This window comes from Panthera leo, chromosome D3, assembly GCF_018350215.1.
Source record: "Panthera leo isolate Ple1 chromosome D3, P.leo_Ple1_pat1.1, whole genome shotgun sequence".
NCBI classification, from domain to species: Eukaryota; Metazoa; Chordata; class Mammalia; order Carnivora; family Felidae; genus Panthera; species Panthera leo.
In genome coordinates this window covers 36,366,452-36,382,697 of record NC_056690.1, presented here as the reverse complement: position 1 = coordinate 36,382,697, position 16,246 = coordinate 36,366,452, and the positions used below count along the sequence as shown (strand labels likewise).

General features: G+C 42.2%; 1 protein-coding gene across 2 annotated transcripts in view; it reads left to right on the top strand.

Annotated features, from left to right (window-relative positions):
* Positions 1-16,246, top strand: part of PTPRM (protein tyrosine phosphatase receptor type M) — a 789,396-nt gene that overhangs the window by 532,061 nt on the left and 241,089 nt on the right. The gene's annotated exons all lie outside the window — the stretch shown is intronic.

Genomic DNA, 16,246 nt, shown 5'->3' with positions numbered 1-16,246 from the left:
TTAAAACTCAGCTGTTTTCCATAGAATTTCCACTCCAGCAATTGTTTTGAGTGTATGAAACAAGGGAATATACTCTAACATTTAAGAAAATAAAAAAGTGTAGCTTAACTCATGGTAAGAATTCACAAATGTTTAAGTTGTCCTGTGAGCTTGTTATTTTGGAAAAATAAAAGCAACTGAGACTCAGCAAATTTACAGACTGATTTTTGCAAGGTAACGAAATGGAGGCTAATTCTACTTCTTTCCCTACTGGAATTCCACACGTATTTTCAGTCCTCTGTTTCGGGGCCTAAGAGCTATAAGGTTATTATTGATAGTTCTGCTTCTCTTTGTTTTCAAGGTTCTTCTAAGCATATTTCTTTTACGGGTTGAAGTTCTGCTTGTTACAGACCCTTTCTTATCCTGAACTTCTGAAGTTCTCTTCCCAACAGTAGAAGTACTTATGGAGTAGTGTAGCATCTTTCTTAAGTCCTCTGTTTTAAAACCTTCGTATTTAAGGACTGGCCCATGGCCCATGGTCGGGTTAGGTGTCTATCTTGAAAGTAACCTTCAAGTCTGACTACCAGCTGAGTCTGAACTGGCCCTATGGTTGTAGCAAACCAATAAAAATGGCCCCACTATCCGAAAACAAGTGCTTATGGGCAATGTAGTTAAATAGCCCCCTTCTAAGGCCTTAGCTGTATCTACAACCTTCATATTAAGCATGCTGTTTACTAGGCAGTGAAGTAAGTGAAACTTCTGAACATAGATTTCTCTCCAAAACTTGCATAATTACAAAGATAGCTCATAAATCAGCCTCCTTCACAGTGCATTCAGATCCCGGGTATCTTGTTATTTGGGAACTAGTCTGTGAAGGACACATACGTTGCGCGAGTGTATGGCCGCCATTCTTTTAAGGGCTGCAGGTGATCTCCATCATTTACTTTGGTTTATTAGGGATTAAAATGATGGAGTGTTAGAATAAGCCTCAAAAAAAAAAAAAAAAACAGTAAAAAAAAAAAAAAAACAAAACCAAAAAACTACTCCTGATCTTTTTTTAGTATTTACTGCTTGTTTTAAGATGGGTAATCTTACCCAGGTAAATTCAAAATCAAGTAATATTTCTTTTGCATTTTCCATTTGCATCAGCCATCAACTGTGATAGCAGTAACACTGTCTTTTTTAATAGATTTATTCATGAGTCATACTGCAAGCTTGAGACTTAATGCATTCAATCACTTAGCTGACATTTATTGAGCACCCTCTGTGTGCCAAGATATAGATCTACTAAGTCTTATAAAGAGTTTTACTTTGTGTGGTTGCCCAGGCTCTTGGCATCAGGCATTTTGCATCAGTCACATCAAAACTTACGTACCCACATGTTCTTAGGAATGAAAATCACTATCATGCTGGTCATTTAGCAGTTAGGAAAGGACAATAGTTTGGTAACTAATGGGCAGACAGGACATGTATTTCAAAACCTTTCTCATCATGTGCAGCAGCTTAGGAAATGGTCAGTGGGACAATTCTGAACATTGCACATCTGTGACCGATTGGCCGGTTGTGGTTTTGTTTATTAGATCAATATGGTGCCTTCCAGAAGCCAACAGGAGATGCATGAGGGATACATTGTGAAGTGCCCTCAGCAGTGTTTTTGTTCATTTTGTTTTAATTGTGCTGACCTCCTACTCCTACAAGTGCTGTTCAAGGCTGTACTTACACTCGGAAGCTCTGACGAGATTGTCCTCCGCAGCATAGTTCCTTTGTCCCGGAATGTGGCACATGCCGCTTGGGCTTTCCTTGGCCCAGATGGGACCTCACTAGCTCGTCTAACACCAAAGTAAACAAGCATCCTGGTGACCTGGTGTCCGTGCCAGGACTTCCGGACACAGCAAAATGCTCGTGAATACTAGCTGATCTGATTCACTGAACGAAGGCAGATCAGGCTGCAGAATGCTGGTGTGTCTGATGAGCAGGCCTGTCATTGCACTGGGAGTGTTTCTGAAATGTTTTGTCTTCAGTCAACGGTGAACTACATCATTATCCAATATACACACATACACATACACAGAAGTTTAACTGAAGAGAAAGCATTAGAAACCTCACTGCCAAGACTACATACTGAATAAGACGCTCTCTGATTCGTTCTATTCTGTTCCATTTCATTCTATTTCATTCTTTAAAAATTCCAGTCGCTACCTACTAAACTGATTTCATGTCCCACTATTGGGTTGCAACCCACAGATTTTAAAAAAATGCTTTATTAAGCCACTGGATATAGGAGATTATGAAAGGAAACGGTATATAACTGGAATAAAGGTCCCATCTACCTCAAAAGCACTCTAAAGAGTGCACATAGAAAAAGTTCTAGAAATTGGAAATGGTTCTGGTTTCTACTTTGTTCCCTTTACTATGTGATTAATTGTCTGTAATATAGAACTGCTTTAGGAAGAAAATTAAAAGCTGTACATGCTAGAAATTTCTCTTTAAGATTTTTTAGTTAACTTTATAAATATCTCTAGGCTGTTTATTTTATATTAAGATATTTCTGTTTATGATTTAATAACCCAGCTAGCTCTGAAATGCTGTGGAGAATGTTTTCCTTAAACAAATTTTTTATCATCCCATTTGGTTAACCCATACATCTAATATGATAAGATCTGTATCCTAGAATATTTATAAACAAAGTGGCTTCTGGGATTCAAGTACAAATCAGATATATCAGAGCATGTAGAATTACTTGCTAGATATAATTAGTACTAAAAAAAAATAGAGAACTAGCCAAAGACTATTCCCACAAAGTTCCAAGTTTTAAAAAAGATATATGTGGCATATCTGTATTGTCAAAGATAAATACAGCTGGACATTAAAGCTGTAAAAACAGATTTTATTCAGTAACTCCTGACTATAGGGGATAGAGGTGGGCTCCATTTTGATTTGTGCAGAGTGGACTGACTTTTTTTTTAAGTTTATTTATTTTGAGAGAGAGAGAGAGAGAGTCGAGGGGGGAGCAAGCAAAAGAGAGGCAGAGAGAGAGAGAGAGAGAATGCCAAACAGGCTCCGTTCTGTCAGTGCAGAGCTGAAGTGGGGCTCAAACTTATGAACCATAAGATCATGACCTGAGTGGAAATCAAGAGTGGGATGCTTAACCAAATGAGCCACCCAGGCTCCCTGAGGGGCTGGCATTTTATTTTTTTTATTTATTTTATTATTTTTTTTTTTTTTTTACTTTTTTTTTAACGTTTTTATTTATTTTTGAGACAGAGAGAGACAGAGCATGAACGGGGGAGGGGCAGAGAGAGAGGGAGACACAGAATCGGAAGCAGGCTCCAGGCTCTGAGCCATCAGCCCAGAGCCCGACGCGGGGCTCGAACTCACGGCTGTGAGATCGTGACCTGAGCTGAAGTCGGAGGCTTAACCGACTGAGCCACCCAGGCGCCCCAAGGGGCTGGCATTTTAAAGGGAGAATGAAGGGGGGATGTGAGCAGAGGCTCAGTAGAGTCAGTGTAGTGAAAAATTATAAAAAGCAGGAAGGGTGTATTGGTCCAGGAGGCACCCATCTGGTTGGCCAACTGGCGCTTATCAATGTCAAGCTGCTTCCCTCTCCTCCACCCCCGGGGCTGGGACACAGGAGCCCTGTGTTCAGGTGTCACTGGAACAAACCAGTGACAGCCTTCAGTTTTCTCAGGCAGGTACTTTAAGGGACATGGGTCACCTAGGTATGCAGCCTTGAGCAGTAATAAAACCATCAGTGTTTGCTCAAGTCTTATAGGCCAAGGTGAGGCCTGGGGGAGGAAGGGCTCAGAGGAGCCTGGCTGGCATTTGGTCAGAGAGAGAATCTTTGCCAATGTAATCTTTGCCAATTTGGTCACAGAGAGAATCTTTGCAAAGCGATCATGAAATAAATCCCAAGGAATTTCTTTTTCTCCCTAATGTGGCTCTTAAAGCAAGAGTTTTAGGGGTGCCTGGGTGGCTCAGTCAGTTAAGCGGCCAACTTCGGCTCAGGTCATGATCTCACAGTTTGTGGGTTCGAGCCCTGCGTTGGGCTCTGTGCTGACAGCTTGCTCAGAGCCTGGAGCCTGCTTTGGATTCTGTGTCTCCCTCTCTCTTGGACCTTTCCCTGCTCATGCTTTGTCTCTTTCTGTCTCAAAAATATATACAACATAAAAAAAATTAAAGCAAATAGAGGTTTTTTTTTAATGTAAAATATAAAACATGGAAGTCACTGAACTAGATCCCCGCTGAGGAAGTCAAGCAACTGAGCGTATACAGAGAAGCTCCTGTGTTTTGGACCCTGTGCTAGAAACCTCCACAGGCATTATTTCGCTAAGTCCTCACAATGGCCACCTGAGAGAACATCATCACACTTTTCAGTTGAGAAAAGTAAGCTCAAAGGCATTAGATTCAAGTACACAGGCCTTAGAGCACTGATACGCAGGGAAGTCAGGGACAGAACTCTGATCCCATCCTTCGTGACTTGAGCCCTGGGCTCCTTTGACCTCAGTGTCTGTTTGAACTTCTCCCTTTTTGCCCCGTGTTCTCCTTTCTCCCCTCCTGAGCCCTTCAGGCCTCACCTGCTCCCCCACCCCCAGCCCTGACACCCCATGCAGCCCTTTAAGTTGGGTTCTCACTGACACCTGGACCCTCCTGGCCCCTTGCTCCCTTGTCCCCACCACACATCACACTAACCCCAGCCTGAGAAAATCTCATTGCCTGCTTTCTTGGCTCCTGGTTTCATACTTCCGGGTGTTATTTGACAACCAGCAGAGGTTAATTCAACTAGGGGTACGTTGAATCCCGCCTTGATATGTTCTGCTGATCAGTGAATGTCCCCTGCACACGCAATGGTAGCGCTCCCACCCAGCGGTTCCCTCGGCCTGAGCCCTAAGCTGGCTTGGTCAGGCCTCCCCTCCCATCGCTGTGCCCACTCTCCTGGGTGGGCAGCTCTTTGCCAACCATGGCACTTTAGGCCTGCCCTTCACCCCTGGGGGTCCTAGCCATTGGGTCACAGAGAAGGACACCTTTTCCTTAGGAACAGAAACCAAAACTGAGGTTCACCAGCAACAGCCCAAGGAAATTTCTCAGACTCTCGCTGAGGAGCGGGCCTATGGCAAATCCATCTTTGCAGAACACAAGTGTGTCCCTCCGTCTTTACAAAGAATGAAGGAGGGTGCTAAATTCTGTATGTCTCAGCCTATGGGTTTTGAGCTCGAGTCAAGGGCTGACTCAGATGGAAGCCTAAGTGAGGACCTAAGTTTGGTGGTAACTGTGTGGGGGGAGGTACAATGGAAAAAAAAAGGTGACCATCTCAAATCCCCCGTTCCACAGATGCTCGTTAATTGGTTGCCGGAGACCATCAGGGGTGGAAACCTTATAAATTATCTGGTCAAGTGGTTCTCAAACAGTGCTCTGTGGGGTTCCACGGGAAAGCCTCAGGGAGCTACTTCACATGCAGGCCTCTGGGCTGGGCAGCAACTTATTTAAAAACCCTTATGCATAGGGGCGCCTGGGTGGCTCAGTCAGTTAAGCGTCCGACTTCGGCTCGGGTCATGATCTCACAGTTTGTGAGTTCGAGCCCTGCATCGGGCTCTGTGCTGACAGCTCAGAGCCTGGAGCCTGCTTTGGATTCTGCGTCTCATTCTCTCTCTGCCCCTCCCCAACGTGTGCTGTCTCTCAAAAATAAATAAAAATGTAAAAAAATTTTTTTTTTCTTAAACCATTATGGGTAGCATAACTGTTGGGCAGGTGAAGAATTAAACTGCTCGGGTTCACATCTCAGCTGTGTCGCCTACCAGCAGATTGACCTTAGGCAAGTTACTTTGAATCTCTGTACCTCACTTTGCTCATCTGTAAAGTGGGAGCCACAGCTTCACCCACAGTAAAGTGGTCAGAATTACGTCCACAAGTAAAGTACTTAGTACACACTTCGTAAATGTTAGCTATTATCGTTTCTCTACCTTAACACATTGTTTTAAAGTATGGGAATGATGTACACCCTTTTATTCCTTCATTGATGCACCAAGCACGTATTTCCTAACTGCTATATGTCAGGCACTGAGTGAGGCTCTTGAGATATGTCAGTGAACAAAGCATATAAAAACTCAGATATACTGAAAACGTTCAGATAGACTGAAAAACGTTCAGATATACTGAAAACGTTTACTCTAAGTCTAGACTGACCTCATCCCCAGCCCCTATGATAGCCATCTTTCTTTCTATGTAAATATATACAAATATATACAGATTTTTTTTTCCCATTACCGTGTATTTACTTAACTCTGTCACTTGCATTTTGCACCAACTAAGTAAAGTACACTTATTAGGCTTCTCCTTCAGGCCAATATATATCAATCTAGGACATTCTGTTACCTAGTTGTTCCTCTATAGGGATAGGTGAAGATCTGTTCACCCAGTCCCTTGTTAATGGGCATTCAGATTTTCACCACTTTTAGATTTTTTCCTACTCACAGCAACAACCACCAGAAACTGGAATACATAACCTTGTGTACGTGTTTTTCCATTGTCACTTTATTGCTTTCTTAATGTTTATTTATTTATTTTGAGAGAGAGATTGAGAGCTGAGGAGGGGCGGAGAGAGAGGGAGAGAGAATCCCACGCAAGCTCCACGCTGTCAGCGCAGAGCCCGACGCGGGGCTCAAACTCACAAACCGTGAGATCGCCACCTGAGCCGAAATCAGACACTTAACTGGCTGAGCCACCCGGGGGGGGCCCCTGTAACTTTATTTCGTAATGATTCTCCAATATGGGTCAAAGGGCAAGTTTGTTTTATATGTAGGGCCATATTCCTTTCCTTCCCAATTGTAGCAATTCATTCCCCCATTCTCCCGCTAAGTGCCTGCTAAGTGCTCCCCCTGCACTGGATGCCTACCACGCCATGTTTCCTGTATGGTGTACTAACGTCTCCGGACGTTTCCTGAAGCTGGTTATCTTCGCCTGTGTTTACTGGCCACGTGCACTTCTTCTTCTGCCTCTGTTCATACTTATTCCTGTCAATCACCGTTCTTTTTTTTTTTTTTTTTTAATATTTTTAATGTTTATTTATTTTTGAGAGGGAGAGAGACAGAGTGCAAGCAGGGGAGTTGGGCGGAGAGAAAGGGAGACACAGACTGTGAAGCAAGCTCCAGGCTCTGAGCTGTCTGCACAGAGCCTGACGCGGGGCTCGAACTCACAGATCGTGAGGTTATGGACTGAGCTGAAGTCAGACGCTTAACCGATGCTTTGCCTGGGCAGAGCCACCCAGGCGCCCTGCAATCACTGTTCTTTTGACTTTACTGTGTCTTTTGGCATAAAGAAATTCTCATTTTCAGATAATGAATATGTTCCCATTTTCCTCTATTTCTCCAAGGTTTTTGTTTTGCTGGAGAAGGTATTCACATCTCTGATTATTTAGCCATTCACCTGAATTTTAGCTCTTGAATCCATCTAGAAACTACCACCGATATGGTATGGGGTATTGCCAAGGGAGAGGGCTAGCTTTTCCAGATAGACAACAGCTAGACCGGCTCTTATTATTAAATAAACAATTATTTTCTCACAGCAGTGAAATGCCATATTGTCCTATATTACGATACATGTATATACACTATGTTATGGTCCTCTTTGGGTCTTCCTACGTTATTAGCATAACTTTTTTTTTATTATACTGGTTTTTGAGGATATTTTCTTATGTGATAAAACTGGAATTCTCTCCATCTTCTTTGTCAAGAATCCCTCACATCCCTCCTTGTCTGCTTATCAATCCTCCCGATGGCCTGGAGTCCTTACAGCCTTAAATGATGGCCCCACTCCCCTGATGCACTCTCTACCTTCTTTCCTCTGCCTTATTCCACACCAGCTACCCTGACCTCCCTGTGGTTCTTTGGCCACATCAGCCATGCTCCTTTCCTTGACCTTTTGCTCCCAGTTTCCCCTTGCTTGGGAATATTCTTCCCCACATATCCACTTGACCCTACCTCCTGAAGTCCTGGCTCAATTCTACCTTCTCCACGAGGTCTGCCATGAATACTTAACCCGTCTTCATGCTGCAGCCTTCCATGAGACCTTTCCCCATCCTTTCCATACAATCTTCCCCCTCTTAGGCTGCTGCTTTCTTCCTTTTTCCAGCACTTCTCACCTTACATGCTCTGTCTTCCTCCCCCTCCTACAATGTAAGCCCCCTAAGGGCAGACATCTTCATCTGCCGTGTTCTGATTTATATTCCAGTGCACCCCAGGCAGTTCGGTTCCAAAAATGCCACTGAACTTCTCATTGGAATCTTATCAAATCTATGTGTTACCACAACTTTAGGAATATGATCGATTTCTCCATCAATTTCAAATCTTGTTATAAGACTTGTAATACAAATTTGGAGTTTTCTGTAAGGGCCGGCCTTGTCAGGTCCCCCTCTAAAATGTATTTTAGGTTCGATGATGTCTCACCTTCTCGTGGCCACCACACCAGCCGGGACCAGTGCAAACGTGTCTTAACTACTCTCATGGCTCCCTGTTGACTCATTTGCCACATGGCAGCCGGACTGACTTTTGGAAATTGAAGTCCCTTTCCATCGCTTCTCTTCTTAATGCCTTTGGATAGCTTCCTACTGCACTAACATCAGCTTCAGAAGTTGTCGCCCAGCAAAGGGTCCCGCACGGTCTGGCCCCTCTCACACCTGGCCCTCATCTTCTGTCACTTCCCACGCTCAGTGCTGGTCTCCTTTCTCTTCAAAGCAGCATGCCAGATCCTGCTCTGGTAGTTTGCACTCCCTCCACCCTCTGCTGAAACTCTTCCCCTAGTCTTCGTATTTTCAGCTTCTTTGCAACATTCAGGATTCAGTGTAGACATATTTTCCTCCCAAAAGTCTCCCTAGACCAGCGTCTTGAAGTCAGTGCCTTGTTGGCCCCCAGACCACTGTCCCACTCATCACTCTGCTTTATTTTTAATTTTTTAATGTTTATTTTTGAGAGAGAGGCAGACAGAGTGTGAGCAGGGGACGGGCAGAGAGAGAGGGAGACACAGAATCCGAAGCAGGCTCCAGGTTCTGAGCTGTCAGCACAGAGCCTGATGTGGGGCTCGAACCCGTAGACAGCAAGATCATGACCTGAGCCGAAGTCAGAGGCCCAATCGACTGAGCCACTCAGGCGCCCCTCTGCTTCTTTTTGAAGTGCCCTGATGACTGTGTGTCTCCTCCTGGAGCCCAGGCAGGCAGGGCTTCGTCTCTCTGTCTTGTTCCCGATGTAGCCGCATGGGCACCTAGCTGGTGGTCCACTGTATTTACCAGATGACTGAACAGTTGGTGACCTTTCTTGTTAAACTTATTCCCAGGCATTCTGTAGCTTTCATTATATCATTAGTAAATTTTGAAAAACTTTGATGAGGATATGAATTTTTAGAATCTTTTTATTTTGCCTACTCTTGACTGATTTTATATTAGATGCAAAATTCATGTCTTCTTTAGAATATATACATTTATATGTGTGTATATATTTGAGTCAGTAGACCATTATATTGCAAGTAAAACAAACCCATGGTTTTTCAACCCATTTTTATTTTTGTTTTCTTTTTCATGTTTATTTATTTTGAGAGAGAGAGAGAGAGAGAGCAAGGCCACGTGTGTGTATGGGGAAGGAGCAGAGAGAGAGAGAGAGAGAGAGAGAGAGAGAGAATCCCAAGCAGGCTCTCTGCTAACAGCACAGAGCTTGAACCCACAAACATCAGATCATGACTTGAGCTGAAGTCAGAGATGCTTAACTTACTGAGCCACGCAGGTGCCCCTCATCCCATTTTGAAAAAGCACAATTTTAACCAACCATTTATTTTAGCAAGAACCATAAGAAAGTTTTAATGTTCATTTTATTGTTTTCGAGAGTGGCCTACTCACTCGCACCAGCATCATCTGTTTCTTCCAGCTCCCCAGACCTCATCTGACCACTTTTCTACCTCCGCCTGTCAGACCCAGCCAGTAGGTCTTGGGTAATCTTTAGGAGCAATAAGCTGGGACAGGCCTCAGTGCAAGTAGACATCATCTGCCCTTCTGTTGACCCAGGTTCTCTATTTATAAAATGAAGACATAACTAAAATCAGATTTCAGCCGCACTGAGTAGCACAGAGGACCGGATGCAGCTTGAAGATGGTGTGTTTGTTTACTGAACTTGAGCTTCATCTGGGGCAGAAACAGCGAGTGCAAAGGTCCTGTGGTGAGGGGTAGCATGACCAAAATTGAAACATTGCCAAAAAGGCCATCATGGCGGGAGAGCGGAGAGTGAGACGAATGTGTGGTGAGCGGTCAGGTCGTACAGACAATCAGAGGCCACGCTCCTCTGGCTAGGCACACTAGAAACGTTGGAGGGCAGATGAAATTAGGCCAAAAGACTGGAGTAAAACTCTAAGAAATGGAGGAACGTCTGCCAGCCTAGAGAAAAAAGTATAGTGAGTAGAAATGGATTGAGCATGCATAAAAGAGCTAAATGCCAGAAAATTGGTGCAGCCTAAGTGCCAGCTCTGGGGTCCTGATGATCCTCGATCAGCATCGAAGAGTGCACTATAGGGAATTTAAGGGACAGGTTCAAACATATCAAAGGAACACTTTAAGTACCTTAGAGATGGAATGCTTTCATTCAGCCTCTTGCCTGAGTTATCCACTTTATTCATTTTGAGAGCTATTTACCAGGGTATTCGTATGAATTAAAACCGACAAAGAACATAAAGGGTAATAAAACTCAGCAATGCTGTTTGAATATATGGTCACTCGGATAAAATCTCACCACTGTTAGCTGCAGACAGTTATATTTTGCCCTTTTAAGAGTTCAGTCATTAGATTCATAAAGTGTTGTCTTGGAGAGTGTTCATTTTGTCTACTAGGAAATATGTGCAGAAATGTTTTCATCTACTACAGGGGCTGTATTTCATTTATCTTGATATCTTCCACAACCTGCCACTCAGTGCTGGGCACCTGAAAGACCCTCAGAGACCAGCTATAAATGTCAGATGGAATGAATTCATTTGTAGAAGATAAAATTCCCTTAAAGGCGTGAACTGATTTCCACACCCCTTTTTTTAAGAAAAATAGTATCTGCATCACAGAGGAGCTCCCAACTGGGACTCAGGGAGGTGTGGGCTAGACCGTGTCGCATAGACGTCCCATGGTCACGTAGACGTTCGTGGTCATAGACCAAGTGTCACATAGACGTTCATGGTCATAGACCAGGGTCACATAGACATTCTGTGTTCAGACATGCAGGTCCATCCCAATGGAACTGTTACAGCTTTGCCATCATTGAAATATTCAACTTTAGGGACATAGGCTCTGCACTGCTCCAAACATGTTCACTGTCCATACTTTAGGAGAGAAGTGTCACCCATTCGTCCCTTACATGAAGATCTCCTTGGCCCCTCGGGAAGCTTGCTGTGTAATTAGCTCTGTGTTAAGAGATGGAGAGAATTCAGAGAAGTGTTATGTGTACTCTTTGCTCTCAAGAAAGGATCTTCGTTAACACCAACGTCAACAGTTGACTAAATATTCTGCGTCAATAAAATCCACCAATTTCTTGAACCATTTGTAACAATGATAAATGCGTAATGAAGTAAGTTAGCATATATTCAGTTGTGCTCTAAAACATACTATCTATATGATACCAGAGTCCTTCTCAGTGTCAGGAGCTTTGAATAAATATCTTGAGAGAATTTGGGGTAGAAATAAAGGGAAGATAATGCCTCCATTAGGCTTCCTCGTAAATAAAAATAGCCAACCTCTTCATTTAAGCTGATAATCTATTTATAGGAAACAGTGGCTGAATTAGAACAAACATTTTCCAATTAATTACATATCCTGATTTTTCAGGCGCATTATCATATCAATATGGGTGATTAGTAATTCACAGGCTGCCCCATGTTAGGCAATTTTTCTTAAACAATGAAGGACGCATCAGCACTATGTATTTTGGCCATGGAGGCCAACAGAGAAAGTTAGCGAGAGGAGAATTTGGTTGGAATTTCGGCATCTCTTAAAAGGGTTGCTTGAGGATTCTAAAAATTTCCCTTTCAGCTACAAAGGATGTAAAGTGAGGGGAAATTTTTATTCTTTCTGCAACACCAGCTGAATGCATTTTAATGGGCTGTAGTGTCACTGGTGATTTATTACCCCTTTTTGTTCTTTTATGTGTTATATTTGTCATTTTGCTATGGCAGTTTCATCTATAAAACAGTATAGTTACAAGAAAATGGTGAGGGGATACAGGACTGCCGTGGGAGAGTCTGTTCCTTTTTCCTTGTCATTTTGGGGAAGGAAATACTGAGTCAAATGTCAAGCATTTAATTTCAGAAATAATACATTTTAAAAGATGTATATTGCACCAAAACAATATTGTTTTCCATTTTTGCTACATAAACTTAAGAATTTCTATGTAACGGTTTTCAATATAAAAGAACTTCAGTTTTAAATATCCTTTTGTATTTTCCCTTCTATCAGCACGATGATAAAGGAAAATAAAACAATGTATTTAACTTTTATTTGCTTAAGGCATAGACCTTTCTGGCCTGAAAAGCACAAATTGAAAAATGTCATATTTTAGGAAATCTACCTTTTAATTTCACTATTAATCTGGTGCATTGTACATGGCCAACATGGATGCTGCAAGTGAAGTTTCAAGCTCAAAAGAAACCAAGTGTTTGGGAAAAGATTCAGCATAGTGGGGGAAAAATAAGATTTTTGCGTGAAAGATATTATGTTTATCCGTTAAATTATTCTTACCTTTTTAAGTATGGGAAGATGTTATTTAAATTTTATAGTAAAATTAAGTTAGTTCATCCTTGATAGTAGTAAATGTGGAAAGGACCTGGATATTTTTAAAATATTTATCAAAATTGAATGGCACTTATCTGTTTCTCTAGGTCATTCTCTTCACCCTAGTGCCCAGCATGGAACTGGATACATAGTAGCTATTCAGAGATATCTACTTGTTGGTAGATACCTTCCTTCATGACATCCTTCCTTTCATCCCTTGCTTTAAAAAAAAAATGTCACTACAGGGGCGCCTGGGTGACTCAGTCGGTTAAGCATCCAGCTTCAGCTCCGGTCATAATCTCATGGTTCATGAGTTCGAGACCCACGTCAGGCTCTGCTGACAGCTCAGAGCCTGGAGCCTGTTTCAGATTTTGTGTCGTCCTCTCTCTCTGCCCCTCCCCCCCCAAATAAATGAAAAACATTTTTAAAAATTAAAAAAAAAAGAAGAAAAGTCACTACAATTTAGCATATAAGGCATCAAGATTAATTGTGACAGTTTTATGTCTAAGAAATCCTTCAATTTCATTCAAAAATTTGTAGGCAAAGGGCCATGCTCTGCTGTTTTGGTTGGCTTTAGACTAGTCTCCTTCATAAATGAGTATTTTTAGAATCCTGTGAAATACTTAGTATTTGTGAGAGACTTTCTTTTCTTTTTTTTTTTTTTTTTAAGTATTTATGGGTATGATCCCATATACGTAATCGGGATGGGAAGGAGTCAGAAATTCCTTCATGACTGTGACCCAGCAGGATGTAGAAGAATCAACAGATCAAGAAAATATCAAGGATAGATCTAGAATAAACAAATTTCCCCTTTTAGAGAAAGAATTCTTATTTCACTTGCTTTCCTGACCTTGTAAATGAGTCAGGGGACAGTCAGGATGGGCAAGTGAAAAGAGAAAAAGCACAGTCCCTTCAACGAGATTGCCTCATTTCATCTGCCCTCTTGACAGTATCAGTCAATGCCAGACGGGGTCCTCAGCGACTCTAGTGGACTGAGAGGGAGGCCTCGTTTTATTTTTTTTTTTTCATTTTTTTAAATGTTTATTTATTTTTGAGAGACAGAGCACGAGCAGGGGAAGGGCAGAGAGGGAGGGAGATACAGAATCCAAAGCAGGCTCCAGGCTCTGAGCTGTCAGCACAGACCCCAACGTGGGGCTCGAACCCACGAACCCCGAGATCATGACCTGAACCAAGATCATGACCTGAGACGAAATCAGAGGCCTAATCAACTGAGCTATGCAGGCACCCCTGAGAGGGAGGCTTCTTAAAATTCCAACATATTAAAATCCGCCCCCCCACTTCACCCCAACACTCATGCTACTTTTAGAATTGTCATCTTCATTACCAAGGTGAAAGGATCTTGGGTAATAATCTGATTCGTACTCAAACCATGGCATTTCTAGCTTAGCCGCCATATATTCTTTTTTCTTTTCTTTTACTTTTTTTTTTTTTTTAACACAGAACACATTTACTTTTTATTTGGAAATAATGTCAAACTTTAAGTTGCAAAAATAAAAATATCACAGAGAATACTGGTATATCCTTTATCAGATTTCCCTCTTATAAACATTCTACCCTATTTGCTGTATCATTTGCTCTCTCTCTGCCTGCGTGCGTGCCTGCACACACGCGCATACATCGGGTTTTTTTTTTCTGAAGGATTCAAGGACAACTGACATATGTCATGACCCTTCACCTCCTAAATATCTCAGTGCATATTTCCTAAGGATAGGCATATTCTATTATGTAATCATAGTACAGTGATCAACTTGATGAATTCACATTAATTCAGTACTTTACTGTTCTTATTCCCATTTGTCAGTTAACCTAACATGCCCTTTGTACATTTCCCTCCTCCACTATAGGATCTAGTCTAGGTAGGTCAGTTATGTCATTTGGTTTTTATGCCTGGTCAGCCTCCTTTAGTGTAACCATCATATATTCTTGACCACGTGGCCATTCTCTCTCCGGGAAGGCTGTCCTAAGGACAGGGGGAAGAGAGGTTGCTCTCCTTTACAGAATTGTATTTGGCTGCTTTCCCATCTCATGTGCTTGTCAAATGTGAATCTATGACATCATGAAGATATAGGGCCAAGGGAGTCTCACTTTACTTGATAAATCATTCAAAACAATATTTTTGTTAAAAATCAACATGTCATGAAGTAAAAGGCAACATTTGCATGCTTTTTTATCTTTATTTTTTGAAAAGATTGAACAACAGACTTCAAAGAAATTTCATGCCAGTAGTAGGGCTGCTCAGGATAAACCTCCAGTTTGCACTGGTCCTTGTCCTCTCTCGTCTGCCCAGTGAGTACAAGTGAGAGAAAGGTGTAAGAATTATGCGTCCCTTTGACCAGCTCATGGGGAACAGTGAGTTGAGGGCCCTCAGGTTTAGATTCCAAGATCATTTTCAAAATCACACGATTTCCTAGGGCAGTTTTCAAACATATCCGACAGGAATCTGGGCCTACCGAGTCTCTGTATCGGATTTTAGTAGAGTGGTTCACCCAGGAACTCTGGATCTCAATGCACATAATTTAGAAAGAATTTGTTTTGTTTTCCTCTTGTTTGTCTGTTACACTTACTTTAGATAGAAGTTAATGAATCCAAAGTCCAGGTTTCCTGGACAAATCCCTTAAACTCTAAATCTCAGCTTCCCTATCTGCATAACAGAGAGATTACTTTTCTTAGCTTCTTGGTAGGTTTTGGGAGAATGAATACAATGCCAGATAGAAAGGACCTGCACAAAGCTGGCTCAGGGTAAAGAGGGGGAATTGGCCATTGCTAGCAACCTCTTTGGTAGCTTTGCTCTTATCCCAATAGAAGATTGTTTTATGGCTCTCTGATCTTTCAAGAGAACTAGGTCATTAACCTGGGCCACCACCACTCCCAAATTTGAGGGCTGCAGCCCTTCTGAAAAGTGCAAATGTGAACTTATGGGAAAATGAATGGATTTCTTGATGCTGCGGAGGGTGTTATTTACATGAGCACCATGCACATACTGTGGTCTCCAGGAGCACTGGAGCGTGAGAGGACCGTTATTATTCTATCATATGTCAAGGCTTGTAATGAGTCCCCCACAGATGATATTCTCCATTTGCCTATCTTTGGGATATAAACTGCATCAGCATGACCCAGGCTATTATCTTGCTACTGGCAATAATGGTGATGATGATAATGATGAAAACGTTACCACATTTTCAAAGACAACTACTTTATTTGAAGCAGGAATAGCCCAAAGCAGTGTATAACCTATTCTGCTCTTCCCTGTGCCATAGAATAAAATGCCAGGCTCCCTTTGTCATCCTGGCCATTTGGAGTTCCTTTGTTCCTCACTGTCCTTGGTGTGTATGTGGACACCTCTCTCTGATTTGCCCTTCAGTTACATCAGTTCTCAAGGGAGTACGAGAGGATGCACTTCAATAGCACTCCATTAAGAAGGCTTCTAGATTATCTCATTGAATAACTTTTTTAGACATTGAATATGAA